Below are 18,069 nucleotides of genomic sequence, written 5' to 3'. Positions count from 1 at the left end.
TGCATTGCTAGTTTTAAATTAACGGAAGTGGGGGGCGGGGGTTGGAAACTCACAACTTGGCCCCCAACTATATCACTATAGAATGGGAATGACACGTACAGGAGAAAAAGTGGTGCTGCGCACAACGAGTAGTACAATAAGGGAGGTTTCCCCCCAAAAAAGGGGCTTTCTTGGCAGCAAAAAATTAAGTATTATAAAATAGTGCTGGTTAAAAGTAGATTCTTTATTAACTGGTTGCCGACCATCCGCCATCGTTTTACGGCGGCAGGTCGGCTCCCCTGCGTGAGAGCCCGTAGCTATACGTCGGCTCTCGCGCAGACCACTAGGGGCGCGCACGTGCCCCCTCTGGCGGCGCGCACGCGCCCCCCGCTCACCCCCGACTCCCGTGCGCTTGCACGGCGGGCACGATCGCCGCCGGGCACACGTGATTGCTCGTTACAGAGCGGGGACTGGGAGCTGTGTATGTAAACACACAGCTCCCGGTCCTGTCAGGGGGAGAAATGCTGATCTTCTGTTCATACAATGTATGAACAGAAGATCAGTAATTTCCCCATGTCAGTCCACCCACCCTACAGTTAGAACACACCCAGGGAACATACTTAACCCCTTCCCCGCCCCCTAGTGTTAACCCCTTCACTGTCAGTGGCATTTTTAATACAATGCATTTTTATAGCACTGATCGCTATAAAAATGCCAATGGTCCCAAAAATGTGTCAAAAGTGTCCGAAGTGTCTGCCATAATGTCGCAGTACCGAAAAAAATCGCTGATCGCCGCTATTACTAGTAAAAAAAAAAAATATTAATAAAAATGCCATAAAAATACCCCCTATTTTGTAAACGCTATAACTTTTGCGCAAACCAATCAATAAACGCTTATTGCGATTTTTTTTACGAAAAATATGTAGAAGAATAGGTATCGGCCTAAACCGAGGAAAAAAAATCGTTTTTTTTATATAGTTTTGGGTGATATTTATTATAGCAAAAAGTAAAAAATATTAATTTTTTTAAAAATTGTCGCTCTATTTTTGTTTATAGCGCAAAACCTAAAAATACCACCAAAATAAAGCTCTATTTGTGGGGGGAAAAGGACGCCAATTTTGTTTGGGAGCCACGTCGTACGACCACGCAATTGTCAGTTAAAACAACGCAGTGCCGAATCGCAAAAAGTGCTCTGGTCTTAGACCAGCAATATGGTCCGGGGATTAAGTGGTTAACAATGAACATATGTTGTACTGGTGACAGTTAAAATATAAGTTCTGATACAAGGGATATATATTCCAATACAAAGAATACAAACACAAATTTCTACACAACATTATATGTCAAAAAAATTATTTGTATACAATCTGACGCGTTTCGAAGCATACAAACAGGGTCTTCTTCAGAGGGTTGGTTTGCAATGAATGATGTATTGGAAGGTATCTCATAACCAGAGGTCCTCTAAAAGCCTTCAAAAGATCCCATTATATAGGTGTTGTGTTTGCATTCTTTGTATTGGAATATATATATCCCTTGTACCAAAGCTCATATTTTAACTATTACCAGTACAACATATGTTCATTGTTAATAAAGAATCTACTTTTAACCAGCACTATTTCATAAGTACTTAATTTTTTGCTGCCAAGAAAGCCCATTTTTGGGGGGAAACCTCCCTTATTATCCAACTATATCACTAACCTAGTCTCAAAATACCAACCTACTCTCATTTCTCTCAAGACCTCCTGCTCTCTCGTTCCCTCATCGCCCTCTCTCATGCTCGCCTCCAGGCAGAAAAACACAGTAAGAAATTATTTAATAAACAGCAGATTACAGGACCACTTAAATAGTGGATATGCATGGATAGTTTTTTTTAAATAACAATATCACTAAGTGTCACTTTAAGTTTTTGGAGACACAACAGAAAGTGAGAAAATCTCTCCAAAGTGAAAGAAAATCTCTCTCAGCCAGATCTCTCTGTAAAAAAGAATTTCCATATATTTTTGCTTCAGTGTGAGCTGAATTTTTTTTCTCAATATATTTTTAAAAGACCGTTAAAAAGCATGTGTACTTTTTTAATCTGATATACAGAACGGTTTGCTCTAATGAGTACATAACTGCAGGTATTTTTTATGTATGTAGTTAGGCTTTATGCTAGATTCAGTCTATTTAGTGCATTTTAATATGTTTACGTCACTGCAATAATTTACAAACTTCATTTAACTGTACCAGTTTTTTTATTGTATTCTTCTCAAACTAAAATGTAAATGAATTCTCTTGTATATTACCTCCTTACAAGAAATATCAAAGACTTACAATAAAAGAAAAAAAAAACTCATACCTTATGTCTGGCAAAAAAAAAAAAAAAAACATTGGTATATCACTATAGTGTACTGCACCCATTATGTTGATTTAAAACACCATTTACATTTACAGTACAAGCCAATGTGGTCTATAATAAGCCGTGTATATGCATGAGGATGTTTCCCCATTAGAAGTCTGCTTTATAGGTATCTTTAAAAGACTTTAAAAAAAAGGTAATGGGAGAATATTACCATTCCTGTTTTCTAAAGCAAGCTTTTATTAGTCAAGTCCCATCAAAAATAGGTATCTAAAGTGAACTTGAAAGTCAAACAGTCCTCCCAGGGTTTTGCTGTGTAACTAGAAATTTTAAAAGAACACATACAAATTTAGCCTAACCCAAAAATGCAGCTTCACTGTTAAAACAATTGCCTTGCAAAGGCAAGAGCTAATAAACAGTGGTAGTTTCAGTGCTATAATTACACAGACTTGTACAAGGTAGGTGTGAATGTAGCCTAGTTTTTAAAACTTTTTTTCCATTGATACATTTTCCCTGGGGCAAGACCCGGGGTCTCAAAGACATTTTACGACAATAACTTGCATATTACGCTTTAAAATTAGCACTTTTGAATTCGAACGTTCAAGTCCCATAGACATTAATGTGGTTCTAAATGTTCGCGCGAACGTTCGGTCCATTCGAAGGTTCTGGTGCGAACCGAACGGGGCGGTGTTCGGCTCATCCCTATTGTACAGTGGAATTTTGTATTACTGACCTTTTCTTCGGAATTCTGTTATTTTGCCAAATATGCTTCATTACTACATCTCAGAATCATAATATATTTTGTACAACAAAATAAGAATACCAATGATTTTAGATAACAGTATTTGAACTTACCAGAGTTAGTTTTACTTAGTAAGATGAGGAACTAGTATATTGACTTTCTGCACAATGGGGTCAATTCACAAAGAGAAACTTTATTGGTTTCCTTCAGTTGTTAAATTACCGCCCCTTATTTAAGGCTAGCAAACATGGTATTCACGAAAGCTATAATCGTTATTCAACATAGTCGTTATGGTTTTCAACTGACTCCTTATCCAATCGTTATGCTAACTACTCAAGAGTTATTTTAATGTCCCAAATCGCAATAATAACGTCTAAGATCGTTAAATAACGCTGGAGAGATGCATTCTGGGAGCAGAATGGGAGGAGAACAGCTGCATGTGGAAAAGAGCAGATGCAGAGAGAGAGAGAGACACAAGCAATACACACGTGGAGATTGAGCATGTGATGTGCATAACTTCTCGGTGTGCGTTTTTCTAAAGCCATGTGTATTTCCTCATACAGAGAATAAATCATGGGAGATGATAATCGGAATTTAGCCATCACCTGGGTTTCAGAAAAGTCATCCAAAATAGTACGTGAATGGAATACACGTTTATAAATCTGAACATCATTCTAATGTGTTCTTCTTCGCCTCTGGATAATTTTAAGTTTAAATAGAGCATGGTTCCATCTTGCCAAAAACTACTAAAAACTTCACTACATTACAAAAATCTCCAAAAGCTTCCTCTAACAACGAAATATCGCCAGGGAAATGTCATAACGACACCCTGAGGCAGGTGCTATGTAACGATTGCTTAACAATTGATAAATGTCAAAAAAATCTTTGTGAATTGCACTTCTGTACATATTTAACAATTTGACTTGTTAAAACAACGATCGAATCGTTATATAATGATCCACACCTTAAAATATTGGTTCTGTGTAGTGAAACGTTATTTGATGATTTTTCAAAGCGTTAAATCGTTTAGTGAATTGAACTAGCTTCAATAACGTGCAAAATCGTTAAAATAACGACCGGAATCTGGAAATAAAGCTTTGTGAATTGACCCCAATGTAATTAAAATGAAATCGGTTTTATTGCATTATATCATTCTTTATTATAGGAGCTTTGCTCATTAGTGTAAGACAATTAAATAACAGAAGCTGCAGACATTCTTCCATTAGGAACATTCAATGGTGCCCCATATGACACTTAGGGCATTGTTCCCCCATCGCTTTCATCGTATTCAAATAGAACCCAGCCACTTCATAAATAAGAGACTGATTGGAAAAGTTATTTATGTTCTCTTTATTACAGTTGTGCTCATAAGTTTACATATCCTGACAGAATTTATGATTTCTTGGCCATTTTTCAGAGAACATGAATGACAACACAAAAACGTTTCTTTCACTCATGGTTAGTGTTTGGCTGAAGCCATTTATTATCAATCAACTGTCATCCTTTTAAATCATAATGACAACAGAAACTACCCAAATGACCCCGATCAAAAGTTTACATACCCTGGTGATTTTGGCCTGATAACATGCACACAAGTTGACACAAAGGGGTTTGAATGGCTATTAAAGGTAACCATCCTCACCTGTGATCTGTTTGCTTGTAAGTAGTGTGTGTGTATAAAAAGTCAATGAGTTTCTAGACTCCTGACAGACCCTTACATCTTTAATCCAGTGCTACACTGACGTTTCTGGATTCTAAGTCATGGGGAAAGTTTTTTGACAAGAGGAATGGGCAGCTTTATCATCTGCGAAGATAAAGAGCCTCATCCACAAATACCACAAAAGACTTCAAGCTGTCATTAACTACAAGCCGACCAGCCGCCGTCATTCTACGGCGGCAGGTCGGCTCTCCTGGGCGAGAGCCCGTAGTATAACGTCGGCTCTTAGAGCGTGCGTGTGCCCGGCGGGCTCGATCGCCGCCGGGCACCCGCGATTGCTCGTTACAGAGCGGGGAAAGAGAGCTGTGTGTGTAAACACACAGCTCCCAGTCCTGTCAGGTGGGGGAATGCTGATCTTCTGTTCATACAATGTATGAACAGAGGATCAGTGTTTCCCCTAGTGAGGCCACCCCCCCCCCCACAGTAAGAACACACCCAGGGACATACTTAACCCCTTCCCCGCCCCCTAGTGTTAACCCCTTCACTGCCAGTGGCATTTTATAGTAATCCAATGCATTTTTATAGCACTGATCGCTATAAAAATGCCAATGGTCCCAAAAATGTGTCAAAAGTGTCCGAAGTGTCCGCCATAATGTCGCAGTACCGAAAAAAAATCGCTGATCGCCGCCATTACTAGTAAAAAAAATATATTAATAAAAATGACATAAAAATACCCCTATTTTGTAAACGCTATAACTTTTGCGCAAACCAATCAATAAACGCTTATTGCGATTTTTTTTTACGAAAAATACGTAGAAGAATACGTATCGGCCTAAACTGAGGAAAACATTTTTTTTATATATATTTGTGGGGGATATATTACAGCAAAAAGTAAAAAATATTATTTTTTTTCAAAATTGTCGCTCTATTTTTGTTTATAGCGCAAAAAATAAAAACCGCATAGGTGATCAAATACCACCTAAAGAAAGCTTTATTTGTGGGAAAAAAAGGACGCCAATTTTGTTTGGGAGCCAGGTCGAACGACCGCGCAATTGTCAGTTAAAGCGCCGGAATCGCAAAAAGTGCTCTGGTCTTTGGGCAGCAATATGGTCCGGGGGTTAAGTGGTTAATGTTAAAGGGTGCACTACACGGTATTAAGAACTGGGGTATGTAAACATAGTTGATTGATAATAAATGGCTTCAGCCAAACACTAACCATGAGTGAAAGAAAAGTTTTTATGTTATCATTCATATTCTATGAAAAATGGCCAATAAATCATGAATTCTGCCATGATATGTAAACTTGTGAGCATAACTGTATTAGCTAGATTCAGTAAGAGTTAGGCCGGCGTATGAGTAGATACGCCGACCTAACTCGGAATCTGCGCCGACCTAAGTTTAGGTGTATTCTCAAACAGAGATACACTTAAACCTATCTAAGATACGATGGCTTGCGCCGTCGTATCTTAGGGTGCGATATTTAGGCTGGCCGCTAGGTGGCGCTTCAATTGCGTTCGGCGTAGAATATGTAAATCACTAGATACGCCTATTCATGAACGTACGCTTGCCCGTCGCAGTAAAGATATGCCATTTACGTAAGGCATTTTCAGGCGTAAAGTTATTCCATCAAATAGCTGGACTACTAATGTTAAGTATGGCAGTCGTTCCCGCGTCGAAATTTGAAAATTTTATGTTGTTTGCGTAAGTCGTCCGTGAATAGGGCTGGACGTAATTTACGTCCACGTCGAAGCCAATACGTCCTTGCGGCGTACTTTTCTGCAATGCACACTGGGATATGTACACAGACGGCGCATGCACCGTTCGTAAAAAACGTCAATCACGTCAGGTCACCCCCCATTGACATAAAACACGCCCCCTCAGCCTAATTTGAATTAGGCGCGCTTACGCCCGCCGCATTTACGCTACGCCGCCGTAACTTAGCAGGCAAGTACTTTGTGAATACAGTACTTGCCTAGCTAACTTACGGCGGCGTAGTGTAAATACGATAGGCTACGCCGCCGCAAAGATCTATTTGAATCCACCTATACGTCTTGCTAATAAGTTCCCATCTGTAATGAGTGCCTGCAGATCTGTCAGTGTATCAACTGCTTGAGGAAGCAGATACATTCTGACAGGAAGACTCAATAAACTACCACAGTCCTCACAGCGGCGTGGTAGTTCAATGAAAACTACAAGCCGACAGCCACAAAGGCTGCCGGACCTTGTTGTTTTCCATTCAGAGGACTATAAATAAGTGACGCAGCCAGGTGGGCGGGGAGCCATGTTCAGCTACGTCATTTTTAATTGTGGCAGCAGACATGGGGCCCGGTGTATTCATACCATGTTACATATTACAACCTGGAAATGGGTGTAACATGTTAGGAAAGGTGAGCTTGTCTTTTAAATGAAAACCGTTCATTCTGTTTATGTACAAGAACATTTTTAGAGTTTGTCCAATTGAAAGTTTTTGTTTGGAAAGTCTGAATTGTATGTCAAAAGTTGTGTACATACTATACGAAAATTAAACGATTTTTTCATAGTGTGTACCCAGCTTTAGTCTTAACTATCTGCATGTTGCTCACCTCTGGTCCCTGCAAAGGATACAAAATGGGGACCACTCTACTGAAATAGGAGAAGTTGGGATATATGATGCCAGTATCATCCAACCTGCTAAAGTTTCAAAGAGAAACCTTTTTGTTTTAAAATATCTGCTTAATTTTGCCATTTATTTGATTCCCTTTTTGATCAATCTCTTATATTTTATTAATATGCAAAAATATGTTTGATAAGGGTCTCTTATGGAAATCGCAAGTTCAGTAATAATAAGTTCTGTTCGGGTTAAAGAGGCCCTAACTGAACAAGGGATTTGCATTAAAAAGGTATACATGCAAACAGTACTCCTTCCACTGCTTGCCTTGTCAAACACCACTCCCATCATGGGAACTTTTCCTCTAAGGCCTCGTACACACGGCCGAGGAACTCGACGTGCCAAACACATCGAGTTCCTCGGCCAGTTCAGCACTGAAGCCGCCGAGGAGCTCGGCGGGACGAGAGCTCCCATAGAACAACGAGGAAATAGAGAACATGTTCTCTATTTCCTCGCCGAGCTCCTCGTCGGCTTCCTCGGCCGAAAGTGTACACACGACCAGTTTCCTCGGCAGAATTCAGCCAGAAACTCGGTCGGAAGCTGAATTCTGCCGAGGAAACTGGTCGTGTGTACGAGGCCTCAAGTCTGCTGAGAAACCAACACTTCCAGTTGTTTCTCCCAGCCATCTCTTTGTAACTACAGGAAACAACAGGAAGAACCCACACAGCACAGCGTGTGACCAAAAAGGTTGACACTATCGGAAGAGTTGGTTTCACAGCAGGCTTTAGAGGAAGGTTTGACTTTAACACAGTTTTTTTGGGAAAAATGTTTGGGAAAATGTTTTTCATGACAGGATCACTTTAATGGAAACCTGTCATGAGTAAAATATGAAGTTTGCCATTGCTGTCCTTTGCTATCAAAAATGATAGTTGTTTGGATGTTATAATTTGAATATCTGGCCCAGAACAAGTATAAATCTATGGACATCTGATCTATCTTTGAATCTCCAGTTCTGCATACTTCTTCCATCTCAGAAAAGACTGAAGCTTGATGTTTTGCATAACAGCCATGCAATTAGCATTTTCAGAAGGAAATCAGCCATGACAGCCTCATCTTTTGCTAATGAGAGGTTCATTTTAACTGTTGTGAGATGTACTGGACGTGGCAGGAAAGAGCTACTGCCGCTGTTCAGGAATACTGGGGAAAAAAGCAAACTGAGATCCTTAGTTAGCGCTGTGGAATGTACCCCCTGGCTGCTTTTCTTGTAGGAAATTGTACACTTCCTGATGAGTACAAGCAGAGTCTCACAAGACAACATAAAGAAAGTGATTTCTTTGCTTTGTCATACATATTGCCAGCAGCTGTTTCCTACCACGAGAAATCAGCTTTATAGTCATGAAGAGTACAGCATCTGCAAGTAAATGTGAGAACAGGGAACTGCCAATAGTATTATTATTATTTATTTATACACTGGGAGCTTTCGTAGTGAGAACCTATGCACAGAAACATGAAACAATAGAAATGTGAGAAATGCATTCTCTAAATATCAATTATAATTATTGTAAGCACGCAAATTCAACAATACAATATACACACCTGCCACAGTCATATCTACGCGTCCAGCTGTTTTATGAACACGATATATGAAAGCTTAAGTCTCATTCATATGAGAATTCTTTGAAGCACCTGGTGCTTTGATGTAATTCTTGTATACCAATCTATATGTTCTGCATTAGTCGTATGTTACCATACCGAGAACAGAATTACTGCCACAAAAAGGTATCTTTCACTCGTATGTATTATGCATGTAAATCAGAACAGCACAATACACATAGTTTCACATACCGTACCATGCAATCAGAAACCCCACTACTGTCTTTGAGGAGTTAAGTTTTTTTTATCATTCATAATTACTTTTATGCCTCTTTTTATAGTTTATATAAAGCTCCCATTTACCTCCACCCCTACTTGATTGAGACCAAGTGCAGTTGTTCTTTTATTATAATTTCTCATGTCTAATAAAAGTAAATATATATATAGATATAGATAGATATGTTAGATATGTATAGATATATATAGATAGATATGTATATATATATATATATATATATATATATATATATATATATATATATATATATATATATATATATCGGCATATAACACACACTTTCCCCCCCTGAAAATAGAGGGTAAACCGTACCTGCGTGTTATACACCAATATTTTTTTTATCAATGGGGGGGCGGGGATCGGGCGGCCAGCCCTGCTTGCCACCTTTGGGGGGTGTCAGGCCGGATGCCCCACCTCTCCTGGCCCTGAGACAGCGATACCAGCATACATTAAAAATAAGAAAACATTACTGCCAGTCCTTTATCATACACCACTCTTCCTATGTCACTCTCAATGTAAATTAAAGCCTCTATATACCGCAATTAACGCCAATCTTTCTGTCCGATCTCCTCCTCCCATTCCGCCTCCTCCTCGAGTGTAGCTGTTGATTGGAGGAGGAAAGCGGTCATGTGACCGTCACAGAAACAGCAGAGGATAGCAGTTACATGACCAAGTCCACGAGAGAGCGGTGTTAATTGAGGTATTTAGAAACTTTGATTTACAATGACAGTGACACAGGAGAAGCGGTGTCTGAGAAGGGGCTGACAGCGATGTTTTTTCAACTTCAGAGTCAGCTGGCAATGCTGTCCCAGGAGACTGGGGGAATGCATTATTTTCTTACAACAGCCACACACATTGATAGCACAAATTTACTGTTGGTGTGTGAGTAGTGATCACAGACAAAACGTGCAGATCCAGTCTGTGTGGCCCTGTCCTTTGTGATCGCTGTGATGGACAATGTTGGAGTTAACATAGGATGACAATGTCATCCTGTGAAGGAAAAGTCCACACGGCTGCACTGCTGAAACCACCTTTACTGAGAATAATACAAATGAACAAGTAAAAACATCAAGCAAGCATAGGAAGTTAAGGAAAGCCCGTTAGAGCATTTTATGCTAAATGAGCGCTTACTCGTGATGATCTCATCCTCGCAGTGATTGAGCCTGGTGGTATACACTCACTGCATACTTGGAGGCGTTCACATGCTCTGCTACTGTATAACCAAAAGCTCTGGGTATTTGTGCATGCTTTTATGGAGCAATGGAGTAGTAAGTAAAGCACATCAAAGGTGAGTATCATTTGGTCAGGGGCTGGCTATGGTAAAATCATATTTTCATTTTTATTTACCGGTAATACATTTGTTATTTATTTAAAAATTTTAATTAAAACAAATAAAATACAAAATAATACAAGCCTAGAATCATTTTTGATCTGATTTCTTTTAGATACACATTGTCAATGCATGCATCTCTAAGGCAGTCCTTCAAATGTGATCAAACTGACGCCATACATGCTGATTTTGCTGCCAGAGAAAGGAGTAGGAAGACGTTAGTCCGAAATTGAGAGCAGCTCAGGAATAATGCTTGAATGTAAGCAAACTTGATAAATATACCCAAGTGAGTTTAGAGTTTCTGAAGAACAGCATTGATCACAATTTCACTGTCCTACCACTTCCATTGCGCCTTAAGTAAAGAGGTTAAGAAAACATACTTCTCTGGTACATGGTTCATATCAGTGTTCCTTAATTAGCTGTCTTGTATTGCAGTATTTATACATTTCCTGTCTTGGGCTAGGATGAAAGTATATAGAACCTTGGCAAGTGGTACAAAGCAAAGAATTTTACAATGAGCCTTTTGCTAAGAGTTGAAGCAGATAAGTCAAGATATTTGTTCATCGTGACACTTAAGCTAGTCGGCAAGTATCTTATATTTGAAAAGAAATAGTGCAAATTTTGCAAAACTGTTTTCATGCTGGGGAACAATTAGAATGCTATGAAGTACAATAAAAATAAAAAAATAAACAAAAAATCATTAAATTAAATGACGCTGGGAATTAAATAAACCCTAATGGCTAACTAAAAGTCCATATATAAAAGTCTATATAAAGCGGGTCCATAAATGCATAGACAAGTTATTTTAAACTAATTTAACAACAATGTTAAATTAGGCAACATCAGCAGCAGCTCTCCATAGAGTGAAGCAATGACCCTGTAGAAAACAAAAGGGAACACAATGGGGTAGCAGGTTAACCACTTGAACTTCAGAAGATTTACCCCCCTTCATGACCATGAATTTGTTTGCGATAGGGCACTGCGCTACATTATCTGAAAATTTTGCGGTCATGAACGCTGTACAAATAGAGCTTTCTTTTGGTGTTATTTGATCACTGCTGCGTCTTTATTTTTTGCGCAATAAACAAAAAAAAGACCGAAAACATTGAAAAAACAAAACTATTTTTTTTTACTTTCTGCTTTAAAACATATGCAATAAAAATAAATAAAAAATCGAATTTCTTCATAAATTTAGGCCAATATGTATTCTGCTACAAATTTTTTAATAAAAAAAAGCGTAAACAAAAAAGGTAAAAAAACAAGTGTTTATTGATTGGTTTACACAAACGTTATAGTGTCTACAAACTATGGTATATATTAATGGAATATTTGTTTTCTTTATACTAGTAATGACGGCAATCAGCGACTTATAGCAGGCTGCGATATTGCAGCAAGCAATTGGACACTAGCTGACAATCTTGAAGCTTTGCAGGAACCAGTGGCACTAATACAGTGATTAGTGTTAAAAAAATGACACTGTCACTGTACTAATGATGCTGGCTGTGAAGGGGTTATCTAGGGTGATCAAAGGCTTAACTGTGTGCCTAACCAGTGTTTTTGTGTACTGTATGTGGTGATTTTACTAGGGGAGGAGGAGATTAATTTTATTCCCTGCTTTATTCCCTGCTTTGCAGGAACACAAAATCCATCCCTTCCCCACTGTCAGAATGGAGATCTGCCTTGTTTACACAGGCAAATCTCAGTTCTGTGTGTTTTACTGATGATCGGCAGGGTCCAGGCAGACATCCAGCGACTAACCAAAGATTAATCACAGCAGAAGTGACCCACCTGAGGCGCTCGCGTGCCCCCGGTAGCCAGAAGTGCAGAATCACATATATATATATATACGTGAACATGCGCAGGAGGGCCGCCCTGTAGCAGTATATGTGCTATTGGGCGGTCAGGAACTGGTTAATTGCTAAGAATTTGTTTAGTACTGAGAATTTGAAATATGGGTTTGGTGTGGATACCTTCTCTCACAATAGAAATAGTCCTAGTCTGTAGCTCGCCTATATAACATTTCAGGGGCCTTTTTGTACAACAGCCTTTTTGAACCAGGGTTCCTAGGCACCCTGGGTGCCTTAGGGTTTCTTCAGGGGTGCCTTGGCATAATGCCGAAAAATTGCCCAAAAATGTATTCAAGCCAGTGGATGGATCAAGACTCCTGTTTAGTTACACAAAACCGCTGGTTTTCATTTTGCACCATTACAACTTTTTAGCCGCAGGTGTCCTAACAACCAGTGACGTCATTGGTGTATATGGAGAACATTGGGCCCCTGTGCAGCATCCTTGTTTGCCCCTCCCCATCAGCACTGGGGTCACATTAGCTAAGTTGAGAGAGAGAAACCCTAGAATACTAGTCAGTACCAGTGTGCAAAGGTGTGTTTGCTCTGGAAGAAATGACCTGTGACATTGGATGTCCGACGTGTGTGAATGTCGCTGCATTATGTAAATGTAATTTTTTTTACATTTTAGAATGGGGTGCCTTGACATTGTGCAGAATTTTAAAGGGCGCCTTTACTGAAAAAAGGCTAAGTTCACCTTTTCAGACAGAATTTCACTTTTCATAATATATAGAAGCCTTTTCTAATGTATTTTCTGCCCAAACCTTCCCAATGTACTTATCTCTCACTTACCTAGTCCATGGCAGCTTTGAATTCCTGACTTCCTGTATCATCATGTGTCTGGGAACTTCATATCCCATCATGCACTTCCTTATGCACCACAGAATATAGTGTATTCACCACACTGGACGTCATTTTTACCATGCATTTGTCGCACGTTTTTGCACTCAACAAAATGCACATTTGCTTCCGTGTTTGAAGTGATGTCAGCAAATAATGGCACTGAAAGCGCAGCTAGTTCATTATAGGTGTATAAAGGTGAGCACGACACTCCACACCAGGAAGAAAGCCTTGCATTACTGTGTGGAGTTACAGACAGAAGAACAGGAAGTGAGGATTTCTCAGAAGAAATAAGGACATTTAAAAGCAAAATCGTAGGATGAGGTAAGTGAAGAAGGACTGCACTAAGGTAAAGCAAGCTATTTAGGGGGAAAAAATACCTTTACAAACCCATTAATTCTATATTGGTGTATAGCAAAGCTGGAATTTAGAAGAAAAAAAAACATAGCCTTTCAGCTGAACAGTTTGTTCTCCTCTAAATTTAATTTACTAAATTCATGTTTAAATGAAGTGCATATCAAACCCACTGAGAGTATATAAAAACAAACATAATCTTATTTTTTTCTAGACATTCGCTAAGCTAGGATGTTGCCAAATACTGTTTATAATGTTTTCCTTTATAAACGATTGATAATTTCCCCCAGTTACAGGGAAAATATATTATGCTGATATAATAGCACACAGTATCTTTAGAAAACACTGTAAATGTGTCTACTTATTTTTCTTAGTGGCTGCAAGCTAAACAAAGCAAGCCTATAAAAATATAAGCAATGAAGTCATAAGAAAGACAATTTATATTTGGTTATAACTGTATGATAGATTGTATATAAATATTAGAGGAATATTTTAGCCATGCGATAATTTTTCTTATTCTATATAAACTATTACATGATTAAATAAGCCCCATCTGTCTATACTAGATGTCATGGTTTACATTACTTATGTATCATGTAATAGCTAATGAAACAGCGTATTACCCACTTACAGGGCATAAATGTAATGGCCACTTGGGCATTTTTAGGACAAACAAACTAAAAAACAAATGTAATTGACCCGATGATACCCTAAAATAAAGTAGACTTATCAGATAAAGTCATCACGTTTGAAAGGTATTTTCTGTCCCAACTCATTCCCATCATTTTTAGTCTCTCGATAGCAGCGATACAATCAGTCAACAGAGGCACAGAACACGTGAAAAGTGAGTATATAAAAATGTACGCAGGTGTCACTAGATAAAATATTTTTCCATACCACTGCAGGCCGCCATCATTACTCTGCTGACTGGCAGCCATTAGGGAGGTATATCTCCTCTCGCCTAAATCAATAAGCATAGGTGATTCGTGTGATGAATGGATTCTATTCTCTTCTTTTAACTAAGCTATTTCTAAACTATTTCTTTGATTATGTGAGTTGCTGCTGATGTGGGTAAGGATTACGAAATCAGATTGTTGAGATGCAACTATCTACTATTTTGGACAAAGATTGAACACAGGCAATGTTCCAGTCTTCAATTTTCTCTATTTTCCCTCTAAAGGCAGAAGTTTTTTTTTTTTATATCTTAATGCACTCTATGCACTACGATAAAAAAGCCTTCTGTGTGCTGCCGTCCCCCCTCAAACTTACCTGGGCCCCATCTCTATCCAGTGATGTTGAACGAGAGACTTGGCTGTCCGGGACTCTTACTCCTCTTTGGCTGAGACATCAGTGGACCCCATTGATTCCCGCTGCTGTCAATTAAAGTCAGTGAGCCAATGAGGAGATGAGGTGGCAGGGCAAAGCCGCAGCTCCATGTCTGAATGGACTCACAAAGCAGCGGGGGATCTCGGTAGGAGGGAAGGGGACAAGGGATTGGGGCTGCTTTGTGCAAAACCACTGCACAGAGCAGGTACAGTAAGTGCTGGTTCATACCGAGGCAACACGACTTCCAGCGCGACTTTACAAGGCAACGTGGAGACGACTTTAGCGCAACTTTAGCGCTACTTGGAGCGACTTACAACGCGACTTCAAGTCGCCTACAGGACAGGCGACTTTGCCAGTGGCCAATCACATAATAATCTGCTCTGTGGGAGGGAGGGGTTTGCCTTAGAAAACTATTTTCACTTCCTGGAAAGTTGCTTCAGTTAAGACAGGGGATCCGACTTAGAGGTGACTTCCATTGAAATCAATGGGTACAAGTCACCTTGAAGTAGTACAAGAAACTTTTCTGAAGTCGGAGCGACTTCAGTAGTGTACATTAAGACGGCTCTCATTAACTTCCATGTAATTTGTCATGTCGCAAAACTTGGGGCGACACAAGTCGTCCCCCAGGTCGCAGTAGTGTGAACCGGCTTTAAGTATAACATGTTTGTAATTTTTTAAAACAACTTTGAAAATAAAATTGTATAGCACTCTTGTTAAAAAAAAGATCCATCATACATGATAATATACAGTATGTGTTAATAGGTGTTGTTATAGAATATAACACCATTTTTAAAAGTTTATTTTCTTAGATGTATAAGGATAAAAAATATTTATTCTATGTACTGGTGTATAATTGTTGATTTAAGACACCATTAGGTCCCCAACCTTTTGAAATTTTAACTTAAATTATCATGGATGGGGATATAGGTGTCATCGGACCCAAACTTTTTATAGCATAGAAAAAATCTTTGAAGGAATAATAAATCTTTAGCTACCAACAGCCAAACAGATTTGAGAGTACTTACTTCCGATTAGGGATGAGCCGAACACCCCCCCCCGTTCGGTTCGCACCAGAACCTTTGTACGGACCGACCGTTCACGTGAACATTTAGACGTCTATGGGACTCGAACGTTCGAATTCAAAAGTGCTAATTTTAAAGCCCAATATGCAAGTTATTGTCGTAAAACGTCTTTGAGAACCCAGGTTTTGCCCCAGAGAACATGTATCAATGGAAAAAAAGTTTTAAAAACGGTCGTTTTTTCTGGAGCAGTGATTTTAATGATGCTTAAAGTGAGAAAAAAAATTGCAAAATTCCTTTAAATATCGTACCTGCTGGGTGTCTATAGTATGCCTGTGAAGTGGCAGATGTTTAGAACTGTCCCTGCACAAAATTAGATTACTATAAGAAAAAAGTAATTTAAAACTGCTTGCGACTTTAATGTAATGTCTGGTCCCTGCAATATGGATGAAAATCATTGAGAAAAATAGCACAGACACAGACAGTACACGCACCACGTAGCTTTAGGTGCACACTGTAGAGGACAATGGCAGTACACACACCACGTAGCTTTAGGTGCACACTGCAGAGGACACGGGCAGTACACACACCACGTAGCTTTAGGTGCACACTGCAGAGGACACAGGCAGTACACACATCACGTAGCTTTAGGTGCAAACTGCAGAGGACACAGGCAGTACACACACCACGTAGCTTTAGGTGCACACTGCAGAGGACACAGGCAGTACACACCACGTAGCTTTAGGTGCACACTGCAGAGGACACAGGCAGTACATACACCACGTAGCTTTAGGTGCACACTGCAGAGGACAATGGCAGTACATACACCACATAGCTTTAGGTGCACACTGCAGAGGACACGGGAAGTACACACACCACGTAGCTTTAGGTGCACACTGCAGAGGACACGGGCAGTACACACACCACATAGTTTTGGCCAATTATGGCTCTCCGTTTTTGGCAAGCTGTGATTGGCAAAGCATGCGGGTCATAGTGCATGCTTGGACAATCATCAGCCAGCAATGCACTGCGATGCCGCAGTGAATTATGGGCCGTAACACGCCACTCGAATTTGGCACGAACAGCCCAAAACTTTCGTAATTCGACGAACGATCGAACATACGATGTTCGAGTCGAACATGAGTTCGTCTCGAATACAAAGCTCATCCCTACTTCCGATGATTGCAAAATGAGCAAACAGTGTGGCTATGCAGTGGGAAAAGTGAATAGAATTCTAGGGTGCATCAGGGCCCTTTCACACGGGCGGACCGTATGTCTGCTTTTTCATCCATCCGTGTACGGATGAAAAAGGGACATACATCGGTCCCTATGAGATCGCGGGTGTCAGCGAAAGAAGCTACCCACAGTATATGAAGTGGCAGATTAGGAAGACTGCCTAGCAACAGCCATTTATGGTAAGTATTTTTTTTTTTTAGGGTGGACCTCTGCTTTACGGGGGTGAATAAGGAACAGGAGGGCAGTATTTTCAATATAAAGCTTAGATCAAGAACACAGGGACTTGACCTCAAAATAGCAGGAGGAAAGTTTAAAACCAATCTTAACCTCCTGGGCGGTGTTCCCGAGTCTGACTCGGGGTGAGATTTTTGGGCTAGGATCGGTAACCCCGAGTCAGACTCGGGCTCGCCTCGCTGGATGTACAGGGAGTTTTACTTACCTTGTCCCTGGATCCAGCGATGCCACCGCGCTGTGTGAGCGAGCGGGACCTCGCTCGATTCACACAGTGCCTCCGTGTGACGCCGATCTCCGTTCCCTGCGACGTTACGACGCACGGGGACGGAGAACGGTGCCAAATTCAAAAAAGTAAACAAACACTATACATACAGTATACTGTAATCTTAGAGATTACAGTACTGTATGTAAAAAAAACACACCCCCCTTGTCCCTAGTGGTCTGTCCTGTGTTATGCATGTCATTTTATATAATAAAAACGTTTCTTTCTCCCTGCAAACTGTAGATTGTCCATAGCAACCAAAAGTGTCCCTTTATGTCAAAAATAGTTTTAGATCAGCTAAAAAACAGCGATAATAAATTATAATCACTTGCAGAATTGTGCGATAGCGATTTGTGGGGAAATTCGTCATAAAAAAAAATAATAATGACAGCAACAATTCTGCAACTGAGCAAATTTCAGTGATTTTGAT

The 18,069-nt window shown here is 39.8% G+C and overlaps 1 protein-coding gene across 2 annotated transcripts in view; it reads right to left on the bottom strand.

The window, feature by feature from the left end:
- The window catches only part of SVEP1 (sushi, von Willebrand factor type A, EGF and pentraxin domain containing 1), a 503,752-nt gene that overhangs the window by 292,063 nt on the left and 193,620 nt on the right, over nucleotides 1-18,069 (bottom strand). The gene's annotated exons all lie outside the window — the stretch shown is intronic.

This window comes from Rana temporaria, chromosome 1 (genome assembly GCF_905171775.1).
Source record: "Rana temporaria chromosome 1, aRanTem1.1, whole genome shotgun sequence".
In the NCBI taxonomy this organism is placed as follows: Eukaryota; Metazoa; Chordata; class Amphibia; order Anura; family Ranidae; genus Rana; species Rana temporaria.
Note: the sequence above shows the minus strand (reverse complement) of the source record. Positions and strands in the feature narration are given on the sequence as shown.